At 37.0% G+C, this 16,773-nt stretch overlaps 1 long non-coding RNA gene across 1 annotated transcript in view; it reads right to left on the minus strand.

Moving 5' to 3' along the window:
* Window positions 1-16,773, minus strand: part of LOC308193274 — a 98,671-nt gene that overhangs the window by 57,677 nt on the left and 24,221 nt on the right. The window contains exons 2-4 of the long non-coding RNA XR_013949507.1: window positions 13,016-13,148; window positions 11,006-11,141; window positions 10,367-10,473 (exon numbers count right to left, since the gene is read on the minus strand). This is a non-coding gene — a long non-coding RNA (uncharacterized lncRNA). The remainder of the gene's footprint in view (window positions 1-10,366; window positions 10,474-11,005; window positions 11,142-13,015; window positions 13,149-16,773) is intronic.

The raw sequence follows: 16,773 nt of genomic DNA on the forward strand, positions 1-16,773 counted from the left end.
TAAGATGGAAGCTATAAGGAAGGCAACAACAACTGAACTGAGTTCTGAAATACATATATATATATATTTATTTATTTATTTTTGTCAAGGATGGAGTGACATGTGAGATATCCAACAAGTCAAGCTGTAGAAAAAGAGGTCAAAAAATGGTATCCTGTGAGTACAGAAATCCATAAGAACGTCAGCTCTAATAAAACATACACTTTCAATATGTGGCTATAGCTGAAAGCTCAGAAAAAGTACAAAGTTAAGCCTGGTATGCATGTTAGAAGAAAATCCATGTTTCTCTGGCTGATTGTACCCAGTGATGAAAATCTCAAATAACTGTACTTGATGAGTGAAAATAAGACAGTGTTCTTGTGAGATACATATCCATAAACATCTTAATTTCTTTCATCAGTCACAGAGTCATAGACTGCTTGTGTTTGGAAGGGACATCTGGAGGTCATCTGGACCAACCAATGAAGGGACACAGAGAGACAGTTGCCTAGGACAATGTCCCAACAGCCCTTGGATATGACCGAGGATGAAACGCAGAACTTAAAATCACAACTCCAGAACTTATTCCTCCTCTATGATTTGTTTATCTTTCAGTAGAAGGACATGGAAGACTTCTGAAATTTCTTCTAAATCTCCTTATAGTCCTCAAAAAAATCTGTAGTATATTAAGTCAATATGGCAAATAGTGTTGGGAAAAATCTGTTAGTAAGATTTTAGCATCTTTCTTTCATTAAGGGTGTAGCAGAACCCTATGAAGATGGGCAAATGGATGCGGCAACACATTTGTAATGAGTTTGAATATATCTTGGTCCAAACACTTGTACAAAAATTAAACTAGACAGGTTGAAACTAGAATAGAGGGACTGAAAATACAAGTTGAGCCAGTGTTGAACCATGTGCTTCATAGAAGGCATAAAGAGCTGATACCACTAAAGCTACTGCATTACAGATAAAGACAGATTATTATTCATCACTAACATTTAATATGTCAAGATTTTTCTCATATATTTATATAGTTACAGACAACTGGAAATAATTCATACTTTCTTAGATTCTTAAAAGATGGATTACTCTTATTTTGGAGTATTGTATGTCACCACCAGTCTAAAATCATTAAGAGGTGGTCACCTCTTTTATTACAGTGGTTCTATAGCAAGCTCGGAGTACTTGCAAAGCTGAGATTTGTTTTCTTGTATATGAAAAGATAGCAATCTTTTCTCTATATTTTAAATCATATGTGAAGTGGTATTACATTTTGGGAATATTAAATCAAGTCACTTCTGCATTGGTTGTAGAAGTTGCCATTCACTGTGCTGCTATTATTTAGGAACAAAATGGTAGAAGCAGCAATTTAGCTAAGTAACATGTAAGATATTCCTGGCGTGTGAGCAATACTGCAGGTTAGTACGTTATCAAATTGTTACATTTTCAACACAAGTTTCTAAGAAATATCAGAAACACATACTTGGTAGTGGCAAGTTGTGTAATGGAGTGGACTACATACTTAGATCCTCTAGCAGAGTAAATCAGGACACAAAAGCATCTAAAACATCCTCTAGAGCACAGCCAACTAAAGTCAATCTGCTGCTATGCCTACCAGTTTATTAATAACACCTAAACTGAGGACAGCACATCATTGCTGATATTTCTTTTATTATAGAAATTTACTTTTTAATAAACAAATACATGAGGAAGTTATATATATAACTTCCTTATAACTTATATATACTCCTGTCTCAAAACCATCACACGTGAGTTAGAACATTTATATTTTGATCTTGCTGAGCCTATTTTTCATGTAGGCTATAAAACATCTGGTCAATTGGGAACTACTCTGTTTTTGAATAATCCTTTGTATGCTATAATATGTGCCTGTTAATAGCACCACAAACATATTAATCTTAACCATCTACTTACCAACATAGTTTTCCATGTCAACATGTGTTTAAAAAACTGTGGTTGATAATGGCTGGCCAACCACTTTAGAGAGTGAGAAAAAACTCGTAATGAAAGACCATCCTGGAATGTGCACAACTACAAGCTTCACAAAGCAGTAAGTCTCTTCTATTTACTCATCTCTGCTTCTCATGTAAATTTCTGCCACATAGTAGATCAGGAGGGTATTCATCTGGATTCCAGTTCTCCCATATGCTACCCAGAGCTCATCTATTTGTTTGCAGGGTGGCTGCTGGCCTTCCCCTGCCTATATCTTTTGTACCATTTCCAGCTGCCCTGAACAGTGATCAATAAGTTACCAGTCTATGGTGCAATCAGTTTTCTAGCTCATTTCTGCTCTTTCAAAAAAGATCTTTTTCTTACTCTTTTTAAATTTTTTATTACCCAGATCAATACAATCAGATTTGTGCTCCTGTCTAGCCTCCACTCGCCAGAGCCAGCCAGCATGGGGACCTGCTGGTCTCTTAGTAATGTTGATGTCAAGAGGGTGATTTTTTCCCCCACACTAAGTTCCTCTTAATTACTTCCTCTGAGATGCTGAGGGTGGCCTTGCTTCCATCCTTCATGACTCACTGTCTCTGTCCGGGCATGTCTGCTTTATAAAATGATGCCTTCCAATTTTAGGCCCATTTTTTTCCCCGCAAGTAGTGAATGCTCTGTTAATCTTTAGGAATGATCCTCCCAGGAAGGCTGTAACTTCTATTTTAAGGAAGATTTCAGTCTGGGTGAATGATTTTTATGACTACCGTTAGTACTATTTCTAATCTGCCTTTGTTATCTAAGGTTTGGGAGAAGGTCGCGGCAGTTTAAATTCTGGACCACCTTGTCAGAAATCATCTGCCTGAGGAGTTTTAGACTGTCTGCTTATCCTGTTAGAGAACTGCATTATTCCAGGTGTGTTCTGGATTTACAGAAACCCTCATGTTTGGTGGTGGAAATTTTTGTTGATATTCTCTGAATACTCAGCATATACTGAGTATACATACTCATATACATATAGCATATACATATTTGACATATTTCCATCCTCTCTATACTTTCAAAAAAACCCTACATTTTTCATAATTCCAGTATACGTTTTTGCCTAATAGGTGGCAATTGAGAAGTTTTCTTCTAGAACTTCTAGAACTTCTAAGTAGGAAGAAAAAAGTGTTTTCATTGTTGTTCCAACAACTAGTAAATAAATCATCATAGATAAAATGAGTTTCAGTTCTGTTAAAGTACTGCCAAAATTACTTCCAATAATATGAAATAATAATAATATTTCCAATAATTCTGAAATCAGAGTTCAAATTGAGTCAGGAATGGAGTATCATTTTCCCTGAAAAAAATGCTCATTTTTCATCCAAAGCATGGAAAGGGAAAGTAAAGTTAAAGAAATGTAAGAAGATAAAATTAAACATCTTTGAAACAATGATTCTCGATTTGTTTAAACACCACAGCTCCTTAAAAAATTTGTCTGACTTCTCCCAGTATCATCTTATTCAATGAATTGCAGCTCCCTTTCAACGTAGCGCATCTAAAAGAGATCCAGTTCGTCTAATAATAAATTCATAAATATACTTCTAAAAAACCAGAGTTGATATTTCAATAACATACCAAATATATTCTAGAAGTTTTTGTCTGCTGTATTACCAAAATAAATATACGCCTATAAAAAAATGTTCATTTAATGTTCAGCTTTTCTTGTGTAAACTTGAGGAGATTTGAATTATGCTTTAAGGAAATTCACTGAAAACCTAATAACTTTCCTAAAAAATATCTGTTTAAGTCTAAGTCTAATAAAAAGCAGAGCAACATTTCAAATTTAGGAGATTAAATCAACTGGACATCTGAATCTAATCCAGTATGTACAAGATTAAAATGGATACCTAGACCAAAATTAGTAATAATTTATGCACATAAGTTTAACTACCAAAGTCTGAAAAATTACCTAAAGGTCTACGTAAAAGAAGGGAGAAAAACAACAACAATAAAAAACAAATGGCATGCATCAACTTTGGCTATTTCTGATAGATGACTGTGATAAAATAAAGGCACTAGGTCAGAAGAAATTCTTTGCCCCGAGCTGTCCACTACCAAACTGAAAGCCCAGGTGGCAGTTTGAGGACCAGAAAGACTAATTTTTTCCATGTCAAGTGCAGTACAGGTGTCCTCAAATGCACTGATCTCAGATGAACAATTGATTTTGAGATGAAAAAGGGGAAGCAACCTCCAGAACAGCACAAGATCCTTGTTTACTGCACTTCACAGTAAGCACGTGTAAACACAATTCAAAAAATTACTGTTGAAAAATCAAATAGAATTAATCTTTAAAATGATGTCAGAGGAAAAAAAAATCTCGTGCAGAACTACAGAGGATTTCCTTTGAGTTTTATGTAATGAAAAGCAGCAACTGCACCTAGCTTCACAGAAGCATATGTCACCACAGAGGAGAAACCCACATCTAATTATTTACCAGAAAATGGCCTCTCTGACATAAACAGGGAAAATTGTTTCATAAATCAATTTTGCACTAACCTTCTAAACAAAAACGCACCACACAGTTGAGATGCAATTACTTTGCCCTGTACATCACAGGATGAGGTGACTTGATATTCAAGGGAAGGAGAGGTGAGAGTTTCTCTTTGTTCTCTGCACTGAACATGACAATCTATTATCAGAGAAATTATAAACATTCACAGTAAATACATCGTCCTCGACCCTCATGCACAGGCTTGCCTGCAACCCCTCCAAGTGTTATTTCTTCACACCAGGGCCAGCGTGACAAGCTCAGCACCATCAGGAACCACTGGCTATGCTTTGCTTATCCCCCTCCCACTGATCACAACAGATTAATAATTTAGGCCCACCCTCTCTGTTGTGTATGTGTTTAATGGACATTTGCATTTGCTTTCCAGAAGCTTTCTGAGTGAGGACCGCTCAGGAAGAAGCTCTGACTTTTTACTTTTCTATTATTATATTCTCTTTTTCAGATAAGAAAATAAGCATAAGCAGTGCCTGCTTCTGAAGAAAGAGTGATACAAGCACTAGCATTTATACTATCTTACTATTACTGTATTATTTTTCCCATTTCCTAAAATTGTGTTAGAGCTTTTATAAAGAGATATACAAATGAAAAGCTCTTGCCCAGATTTCATACAACAGTATGAAAAAAAACAGTGAGGGTTGGCAGGTGGGAAGTCAAGCTATTGGCTTACAGCAATCACACCATGCAATTTTGAAGGGGTCTCAAATGCTCTTGCTTCCTCATATTTTGTTTAGATGTTTTCATTTTCCAGGAGCATGCTCTAGTCATCACTAGCACTTTTGTCCCTTTACCACACTTGTTGTTTTACATCATATGGAAATTTGCTTAGCTTTGTCACTCCATGTGACAGGGATGGTTTGGCTGAAATTCAAATCAAAGTGAGTTTATTTAAAACCTGATTTTCTTTCATAGCACAGAGTTTTTTGAGAAGGTGAGCAAGAGCGAGTCCTTTGCTCATATGCGGAGCCAACTGTGAGCCCCAGCAAGTCTGGAGATGCCTCAGGAAGGGGCTGCTTTTTACCAACATCTTGCTCCAAACAGAAAAGAAAGAAGCTCAAAGGAAGTGTTTTCTTGATGAGAAAGCTATAAAACAATAAATAAAGGATTAGAGAGATGTTGAAAATGAAGGTATTAACATGGGAATGAACAGACAATCAGTGTAGATGAAGGAAACTGGTGGGCTTACCAAAGATGGTATCATTTGCATAATACATCAGTTTACAATATACTGATAATAAACATGGAAATAAATGTCTGTGGCAAACCTCATATTTGCTTAAACCCTAGCTCATTAAATAGCCAATATCAAATTACTAGCTGTTAACCTAGGTAATGTTAGTGTGGGAGGGGTTACAGTTAGAAAAATGCTTGGCTTTCTCCTGACAAATCCAACACCAGCACACCAACTAACAATTTCTTTACTTCACTACTAATTTTGGTTTTAAACCTCAAGGCCATAATTTCTTTAGTAGAGTGTTGTGATAAACCCACCTCTGATTTTGAATATATAACCTTGTATATGGCTATATCATTTGTAATTTATAATATTAATCTTTTTAACGCTGAAGATAAATTAATAAATACCATTACTGGCATGAAAAAGGTGAATGACAAGAGCTGAAATATATTGGTTGTGGCCACTTCATCATCTGATGTCAAAGTGAAAAGCACTGTGCTTTTCTCCATAACGTCATCCTGTTCCACTTTTGTCCTTATATATATTATGTCTGCCTTTCTTTTTTTCTTTTTTTTTTTTTTTTTTTGGCTTGTGATATGCATTCAATTAAGTAATAGCACTCCAGATGTGGTAAGTGCTCTGCTCTAGTTTTACACCACAGTGCAATGTGCCATGTATTAGCAAACTAGACAATGATCTGATTTATTGTGTGTATCACTCTAAATGTGAAAACACTGCTCATAAATTGAATTTTTTGTACATATCACTTAGTCTTTCACTGCTATTACATGACTTTAAAAACCGTAGCAATTACATAGTGAAAACAACTTGAAAGTTCATGGCATCCTGCAGGAGACAATGCATTGTAATGCATATCCTCTATTCTCTGCAGGATTCAGCAGATTACAAATCTGTCAGGGTAGAGTCTGCAGGGAAACTGTACTTTTCAACTGTCTCTGCTGTATATAATCCACATTGTATGATGCAATAAGATATAAAGTTGTCAGATGAGCCTAAAGTTCTTCTCGGTTTACTTAAAATTATATGTGCAAAGACAAGGAGACTAAAAGCTTGTAGAGCTTGTACGTTTCTGGAGCTGAAATCATATTGGCAACGTGAAGCATCATAAATTTTAAACCATCAGCTGTCATGGCTGATTTTATGCAGGTGCTGAACAATAAGCATTTGTGCTAAAATAACACTATGCTATATATCAGCTTGGGTAAGTGTTGGTCCACACTTTTATCTAGTCATAGTAAACAGAAATAAACAAACATACAACATTGTGAACACTCACAAGTAGATACATTATTAAATAACTATAAATACTCAAAAATAAAACCTTAATAATGCTGACTTTAATAAATCAATAAAGAACTTCACATATCCTGGACAGATGGTATTGTCCTACAACACTTCTTCAGAAAGTACATTGACACAACAACATCTTCAAATTTTGGCAAATGCTCATCTTGAGAGAATCATCAGCTCCTGCTATAACTCAGATTCTGCTCCTTTCCCGGCTTCTGTCCACAATCCCTAGCTTAAGGGTTTTTAAAGTAGGATCATCTCTCACCCTGCTTGGAAACCACTCAAACAAACAGTAAAGCCCACAGAGCCGTGACCATTACCTTTGGTATCAGGAGAAGAAATGAGCAGCAAAGGGCAGGCAAGGGATAGTAACTTTTGGATCCTGCTGCAACCAGAATAGCTGTGTCTGTCCAAGCCTTTACACAAAATTTTGAAAGTTAACTAGTTGCCTGAGGAGGGGTGGGGTTGCTGAACCTATCCCAAGTAATTCATTCAGAGGACAACAGTTTCAATTCAAACAAATACTCCATGAATTGTTCCCACTGCATGAATAAAATGCTGTGCAGAAATACCCTAGTTCACTTTTTTGGACCTATATGGGGTATTTGACACCACAGAGGTACATGGCTCTTTGCAGGACTCATTAGCTCAACAGCACCATTCTGGTTTGGATTGATGCTCCTCGTAGAAATACAGGCAGCTCTGTGCAACCCCACACAGCTGCCCTCACCCCCTACACCTCTGAAGATGGGTCAGCTGCAGCCCAAGGCCGTCACAGAGAAGAGATGCCCAAAAGGAAACATTTCATGCTCACATTGTTAGTTAGTGTCAATAAATACATAAATAAAATTAAACCCTGAAATATGGGATCCAGGTGATAAAGCAGATCATTAGACGCAACTAGCTTGTCTACATGTGATCAGATCTGAAGAGACAGGTTTGTGTAACACAGCATTGTAAGAGTGGGTTGGTTTTAGTGGAATTAGCATCTGCTGCTCTTTGAATAATAAGAGACAGGCTAAAACGAAGATTAAAGTGGGTATTTTAGTAAAATAAGGGTATGCTCTTTAAAAACGTATTCTTATCTAACGGCAACCATGCTCCAATTCAGAGGCTCTTCAGATTCTTTTTAACAAGACTGTATAACATAACAGACCTGCTCTTTTATGTATTTATAGCCTGACAGATGTAAAACTTTTAATTTGAATGACTTCACACTTGGGTCATTATTTGAAGTTTAGAGGTGCAGGGGCCAAAAGGTGACAACTTCCGTTGCACTGCTATTACCCACTGCCCATGCTGAGAAAGTGGCTCCAGAAATGAAAACCTTGGGGCCACACCTGTTCCTCCGTGGGCTGGTACCCGCTCCTGAAACCTGAGCTTATCCCATGACTACCACATGAGATTTAGCAGGGCAACACTACAACCTGAGAAACATTGCTTATGTCAAAAGAAATCCTCTAGCTCTCTTGCATCCTCTCCATTTAAATATTTACCAGTGAGTTCAGTGCTTGTCAAAATTACTGGGTGTGCAGCCCTTTTATACCCAGGTCTGGCACCTACATCCTGGCTGCAGGTCTGGCAGCGGACAGAAGTTCCTACAACCCATCCCATGCTCTTTGGTCAGGTGTTAGTGTTCATTGGGCTGATCCAGAACAAACGTTTATATTCACTGAGCATTTCTGCACTGTTTTAGATCGAAGAGTTATAAACTCACCCACAATTTAAGACGTAACCTCTGATTTCACAGAAGGCAAAGTTTATTTAGTTACTCTTGTAATGGGACCAAGGTTTCGTCTTAATAGTTAAGCCAGAACCATTAGTTAATAGTTGACAGCCATAACAACAAAAAAGGATGATGAGTAAGGCTATTTGTGTGACTTTTTACCCTGATTTAGCTTTGGGAATGGGTTTGGAGCCATCAGAAGATTAGTCACCATCTGCAGATCCCCTTCCAGAGGCAGCTGTGCTGGTGGTGTGGGTTACTGATCCCAGCCCCACCTCTATGTCCCTCTGTACCTGCTATGCCAGTCTGCTGGCAAAACAGCTTGTCTAACTGCTTCTGAGTCAGAATGAACCAAGTTAGCAGGTATTTATTATTTCCACTTCTTAAGGTGATTTGGCTCATTTTGGCAGAGGTGGTTTTGGAAGCAATTAAACCAGCAGCTTGGCAGCAGGCCTATGATGAGAGAGGCAGACTCTGCAAAGGGAAGACTGCAAGGGGCTGCCTGGGGGCAAGGACATCTGCAGCTGCCAGGTGGACCTGGGATGGGTATACAAAACCCCCTCACCACACCAGCCTCACTAGGGGAGCGCACAGCTTGTACTAACTACTTTATTAGCTACTCAGAGCTGGAAGATCAGTGGTAGCAAAACAAAAAAGGTTAACGTGGTATTTGTCTAACCCTGGCAAGGCAAAAACAGTTCTACAGTAAAGACCTTACAATACATAGCATCAAGGAGCATAATAAGTGTTACATATGTAGGTTTATTCTTCTAACATGCAAGTACAGGGGCTCTTGTATGTGTCCGCAAGCCGAGTAGTTAGCATAAAAAGATTATGTCCTATTTGTACAACAAGAAATGGGCCATTCATTACTTTCCTATGGCATTACAATTGCCAGCCCTAATTGTCTGTCACTTTTAGGGTAGTAAATTACCGCTTCTTTAGCAAAGCTTCAGATCCACTGGCCCTAGCGGCTCCCTTTTAAGCTTTCAACAGCGTACTTATCCTAAATCATATAATAAAAGTTACGTGGTAACAATGGCATTACATGGCTAGAAGTTTTATAAGAATTCATTTTCTAGAAAGGTCTAAAATTCAGTCATGAAAGTGAGCAGCAACAAACAGCTCCCATAAAGAACAGAAGAGGCCTGGCTGAACTATTGAAAGTCTGCTGTTATACTCCAGGTAACACCTATGGAGCTTCAGCAGCTAGAAAAAATGCATTTGCTTTTGCCACAGAATTTAACAAGGTAATCTACTCCCCAATGACATGAAAATTAAACTTAAATTGTGAGGGATCCTGGTTCAATACCTCAATAGTGGCAAAACCTTTGACTTCAGCTCAAGCTGAAAAAAAGTCAACAATCAGAAAGCAACTGGATGTGGATCCCAACTCTCTTCTCCTGCAGGCATAGTTGGAATGCCAGAAAAGGTTTCAACCACAAGGGCAGGAAAATTTAGAGCATCTTTTCAGAAATTCTAACAAGGCAAGACACATCACTGGTTTAAAACAAAGGAAAACGAACTCATAAGACAGTCATGGTTGGTTGTACAAGAAGGGAACATGACAATCCAGAAGGCCTCTCTCAGCCCAATTTTTATCTGTGCAGCCATTTTTATCTGTGCCATGTATCTCAGCCATTTTTATCTGTGCAGGCTTACTTACCTTGAGTCTGTGAGCGGATTGCAAAAGCAAGTGCATACAGCTTTCCAAGATGAAGGCCAACAGGTTTGATTCTTCTCCATTGAAAGCCACCAGCAGATTTTCACAGACTTGAAGAGAAGTAAGATAGCCCTAAGTTACTAAATCAAACAATCATTGAAATACTTGCAGAAGACCAAAAAAAAGTTCATTTTTTTCAAGAAAGCAAATAAAATAGACATAGAAATAGACAGAAGATTACCAGTAGCTTTGTTAAGACTTGTTTCTTTGTTCAAATATGGATGCATCAGTGTCTAGCAACATTTTCAAAAGCATGTAAGTGATTCAGGATCTTAAGATCATTATGTGCTTTTGACAAACTTTTTAATCTAAATCAGTTCACAAAAAAATCTGTGAAAGTTTAAATGGATGGATGGACAGATGGCCAAATGGGTTCCTTTTCTGTATTACTTGCCTGCAGCTTCTCCCTCTGTTAGCTGCCTTTTTTACTCTCACTTTTTTTGGAATTAAAAAAAAAATAAAATGCTGTACTCGGACATGCAGCTCATTTCAAAGCTCCAGTGAGTAGCAAGGAAATACTTTAGAGATCAGGCGAAATGAATTCAAGATGAGTGAAAACGGTCTTTGGTTCTGCTCTGCTACCTTTTACTAAAGAATCACTGCAGAGACGTGAATTATCTCCATCCACACCGTGCTTCGTTTCTTGCTGGCATTTTTCACAGATCCCTCCTGCTTCTTCTCTCTCCTGGTGTCAGACACTATGATTTTCCATTGGTCACTGTGGCATTAAGGGTTTTATTACCATTAGAACAAGTGTAAGAGAAAGGCAGCCTGATGCAAAATCATAATAATAATCACAACAATAATAATAATGATATATACTTTGTAACGGGAAGTAACAATTAAGTAATGAAGTCAGGGAAAAAATGGGAAAGCCCAGCTTCTATTCACTTGGATTACAGAAAGGAAAAAATCCTTCAACCAACAAAATCTCTGCTTATGGTAAACTGAGAATACAATTACATTCAGGCAACTGGGCTCTTTGCCTTTTCAGGGAGAAATCTCCTTCTCAGACAGAACGAACAACAAAATAGAAAATAAGGTAAAAACAATACTTTATGAAACCATTAATAATAAAACATAATTGTACAAGACACTAATAGAAACTGTTTTTCAGAGAAGACAAATATCAACATGATAAAATACTGTTTTTATAAAGAACATGAAACTTCAGCTCACCTCTCCTAGTTACCACCTTAAAATAAATAAAAATCATGTCTTGAATATAATAACTGTGATTCCATTTAGAAAATCTAAATTACAGTTTTTCATAGAATATCAGGAACCTATGAGTGTTCTCTGCATTCTCAAATTTAATTCCTTACTTTGGGGACAGTAACTAATTTCTGTATTTATGATAAAATAGATGGCAGACAATATGAGGAATGTATTTAAGAAATATGCATATTTTGAAGTTATGTATTTTACCTGAAAAGGAATTTTGTCTTCTTCATTAATGTATAGTAGCACAGATGATCCCTTATATGATATTAAAATTATTATATTTAAATATTAAATTTTTACTGTAATAGTATGCTGAGAAAACCATTTACCATTAACTGTTAAAGCCAGTTTCCAATCTATTGATTTTACAGTACAGATCAAAAAAGAATCAAAATCAAAGATACCCCTTTTTCTTTTCTACACTCTGTAATTAACCTAAACACTTTTAGAAGTGCCTCTGAAGTCTTTTAGACTCTCCAAAGAGAATTCAACCAAACAAGGGCCTGACTGAGAGCTTTAGGTAAAACTGGCAAAAAAAAAAAAAGCATTTCTGAGACTTCTTTATTTTTAATTTTGTTGGACAACAATACTTGGTTTAGGGATGATATTGGGTTCTGTTCCTACAAACATAATCACAGCATGCGACTTTCTGATACTGTTTAACGTGTTTTTATAATGTTTCAAGCAAGCATTAGATGAAAACGGATGGTGTTGAAGTGTTATTAGTAAAGTGGGTAATATTTTCAGGGCAATTAATTATTGTTGTGAACTATTTTACGTGTGTTTTCTGAAAGATGTTCTCTATACTATCATCCACAAAATCACTCCAAGTAAAGAAACGTTACACACGAAAAAAAAAAGTTTTCATAGAGGTTTTATCACCCATACTTTGGGCTTTTTGATAAGTATGAATGACCCAAGGATTTAGTTTATTCCGTCCATAAATTAGGTGAGGACAATCTTTCATTGTATAATTCCAAGGGATCTCTAAAAGAAAATTTGCACTGGAAGTCAATTGCTAAACTGTTAGACTGATCCTTGACATGCTTTGTGCAGAGGCATGACTTAAGACTTAGGATCAGCTAAGAAAATTTCCAAAGACATTTTTGAAGCAGCCTCTGTTTCTGAGCATGAGAGCTTTTCTTTTTTTCTTTCTTTCTTCCTTTTTTTTTTTTTTTAATCAACATGGACATAGACGTGTGAGATATGATAAGCCTGATGCTCACAGCACCAAAGAGCAGTTCCAGGCATGTCCATTTTCCTACCAGACACGTGGCCAGAGGTTCCCGCACACCACAGCCAAGATCTCCCTTGGGTCTGTGACATCTCTCCTGGTAGAAAGCTGTGCTGTTCCTCTCAATAACTCACCCTTCTCTTCTCAGGACTACAGGAACTACCGTTGAAGGCCAGCACTCTGGGTTCTGCTGTGGAGACAGATCTGAGCCTTTTGTTCAGCCATTGAGTCTACTGTTCCTATTTTAGGTAATTTTCAAATTATTTCCTAACAGGAAAAGCAGAAGATGGAGACTACAACACATGACACATGTATATCCACTTTCAGTCCCCAGGACCCCCTTTGCAAATGAGATCTTGTACTTTATAGAGCTTTGTTTTCCCAGTAGTAAACTATTTAAATGAATAACCACATTTAAGCTACTCCTGGGGAAGAGCCAATTTAAGAAAAGCCATCCAGGAATTCACTGCAAATGAGATGCTGGCTCTCCAAAGACTCTGTTCCTTACCATCACAATGACAGGCTTGGGAATGGCTTCTAAGAGAGAATACCAGAAAGCTGGGAATTTGTCCATTATAACTTAAAATTAAGATGGTTTGATTGACATCGACAAAAAGGGGAGTCCCACCCCCTCACCCCCCAAAAATAAAAAATAAACACATAAATATCCTTCACAGCAAATAAAAACCAGTGACTCTGTTTTAACTACTGACAACAGTGAAATAGTTAAAAAATTATATTTTATAGAGTCTTTTTTTAGAAAATGGAACTACATTATTAGGATTCAATTCTTTGGAGCAATTACCTATAAGAGATTCCTATGGACTTCTGTATTGAATATCAAGCTTCTTTCCTTTTTTTTTTTTTTTTCATTTTCATCATAACAGTTGTTTTAATACTCTTATTATCATTATGTATTTATATCGCAGTTGATGTCAGTGATAAAGCTGCTATTGGTTCAGTACCTGGAGTACTGGAATGTCAGCTTTAAGATACAGTTTGCTTCCGCTATAGCATTTATTCATGGCTGATTTCCAGACATTGAAGGTTATACTGCATGACAAAAATGAAGCCTAGCATTCACACAAAAAAAAACGAAAAAGCACTAACCAGTTTTGTCGCGATCTGTCCATTCAGCTTCTCACCTGTTTAAATTGCTACAATGCAGAGGAAACTGCTGCTTAACAGAATCCAAAAAGTAGTTCCAAGTAGTAACTTGTTTTGGGGTTTGGATTTTGTTGTTGTTTTGTTTGTTTGTTTTTTATCTTGGGAGAACAAATGTAATTCTTGTGGTGCACTGTTTAGAATCAATCAATCCATATCAATGCACAGAAAAGTCTATCTCAGCGGTCACATGATAGACTTACACTTGCAAAATCCATCTTCAATGAGTTTAGTGTATAAAATGAACTGATGCATAAGTATCTTTTAGGGACTTGGGGAAAATACTCTGTTAAGTGCTGGTTTTTATCATAATCTCTTTAGGTCTTCTCCATTCAGTTCAACTTCCTTTTGCTAACTGCATACAAGTGTACATTATGCAAGAAATGAAAACACTATCTACTGCAGTGGCGAGATGCCTTAAATTAGTCCAATGGTTTAACTTTCTGGTAAGGTTTGTTCTAAATTCAAAAGCCAGCCACAATTTGTTTATTTTTGATGGATTCAGTAGTCATTACCACTGCATTCATCAACTGGAGGCATGTCAAGGGCACTGAAGTGTATTAATTGCAACAGGTTAAATCAGCAGTCATCTATAGAATTATTCCTTTTCATTTTCGTTCTTGAACTAGTTGGCCTTGATACCTTTGATTAAATCACTTGAATGGTATTTTATTGGTATTTTTAATTTATGCCACTATTCTGCTAACAACCATCCATAAATGATCAGGGTTAATTTCCATCAGTGGACATTTGAGAAAAATTCATTTATTCTTTACTGTTTGCTCTTCAACAAGTGAAGGTGCTTCTACATCATTTTGCTAACCCTGGAATTTTGCCAGCCTCGCTAGAATTTTCAACACCATTCACATGATGAAGAATTGGGTGTAGAGAATAAATGTATGCCTAACTGGCTACAATCTGTGCAGGAGATCCATTGTGTTAAAAAAAAAAAAAAAAAAAGGGTCGTTTGTTTCTGCACTTTCAAGTTGTTGATTACAGCTCTCTTATCCACCAATCTGTAACCCCACTTGGTACAAGCAGAATCTCAAATACTAGAGCTTCTACTTTGCATGGGAGCTCTATATAGCATTTTACTTCCCTGAGCGACCACCGACATTCTGACCCTATTGCCAGGAAGAAATATTAATTATAGCACCAAGGTAGAGGTCAAATCTTAAATAGTACCATAAACAGTTTTACACAAATCAAAGCCTTTGTCTCCATCTTTTTGAACCTATTGAAAGTGTTAAGTAACACGTTTTCAGAACATATTTTCCATTTGATTGTGGTGGAAATTTGGGAAAGTTGCTCTACCATTGCATATAATTTGGTTTTTGATAGAACATATTTTTACATCTAGAGCAGAGTGCATGTCTGTTGGTTATACCATGATAATTAGCTAAGGATTCACCAGACTGGCCACAGTCAAGAGGCAAGAGCCATCTTATAATTTAAAAAACTTTTTGATGTTGCCATTTGACTGACCTTTCTTGTGTTCTTAATGTCACACAAGTCAGTGAACTGAAGAGTAAAGTTCAGCTAAATCCAAAACTGTTCTAAGAGCACTACACATGCACTTCCCTCAACTTGGTTTTCTTGCTGTCGAGCATGACGAATTACTAGAGCACTCTGAAGTTTAGCGATGCAAAGCAGTCACTTGGATTCGCTTCCAAATACAAATGAACCACATTCTTCTCTAGATCTTGATAACACTTTTATGAAATTATTAAATGATTTTCCTTCTGGTTTCTCTGAAATAAAGGTGAAACCAATTCAGAAATACATTTTGGTGCACTATGCTAAAGTCATTCAGCTTCTCCTGCCAATTACCAAGAAGAAAGCTTATATTAAGACCTCCTATGTCAGTTTTATTATAATGACAGCTTATTCTTTGTCAGATATGGTAATTGCAGGTACAGCTCTGCAGATAGATATAGACTACTAGAAACAGCCCTTGTACATGCAACTTCCTGGCCCCATACAAACCAGCACGATACAGAAAATGTCAGGCTAACAGTCAGTACCACATTATACTAAGACCAGAAAATCTTTTGTAGAAACCTTCCCTTTTTCAGTGGTAGTTTCTTCCAAAATATCATTTCCAAGAATAAAACCAACATGACTGAGCAAGGCTAGAGAAATTAAATACTCAGTTACTATTTTATCAGGACATGACAGCCAGATACTGATTTAACCTACACAAAACCCTAGAACTGAATTCTCACTCTGAAATATTTTTACTGACAATTCTTCTGATTCAGACATTTTAAGAGTTCAACAGTCTGAAAACTGCTTCATTTCAAAAGACATGCTCTAAGACGTGATACCTGAAAAAACATGATCAAACATTCTGGCTATCCGACAGGAATCTGTTCTTTTGTCAGTTCAGAGAACTGTATGTAAGTCCAGGCTAAAGTTTCAATCACCAAAGCTGCAGAAGGCTTTATACAAAGCTTGTAGGCCATGTTTTCCAAAAGTGGTCATCCACTAGGACTTTCTTCGCATGTTTCTTTCACTACGGGACCTTTAAGTCATATATCCTGCCAGATATACAGGTGTGTTAAACTTTTACTGGTACAGCAATGCCAAGGGAATGAACACTGCAACTATACTTTCATTCAAGGTGATAGAATGATAGACTAATTCTAGTTGGAAGGGACCTCAGGGGTCTCTCCAATGTACTGCTCAAAGCAGGGTCATCTATAAGATCATGCTAGGTTCTCCCAGT

The sequence above is a fragment of the Anser brachyrhynchus genome, assembly GCF_964034855.1.
Source record: "Anser brachyrhynchus genome assembly, chromosome: 3".
Taxonomy (NCBI): domain Eukaryota; kingdom Metazoa; phylum Chordata; class Aves; order Anseriformes; family Anatidae; genus Anser; species Anser brachyrhynchus.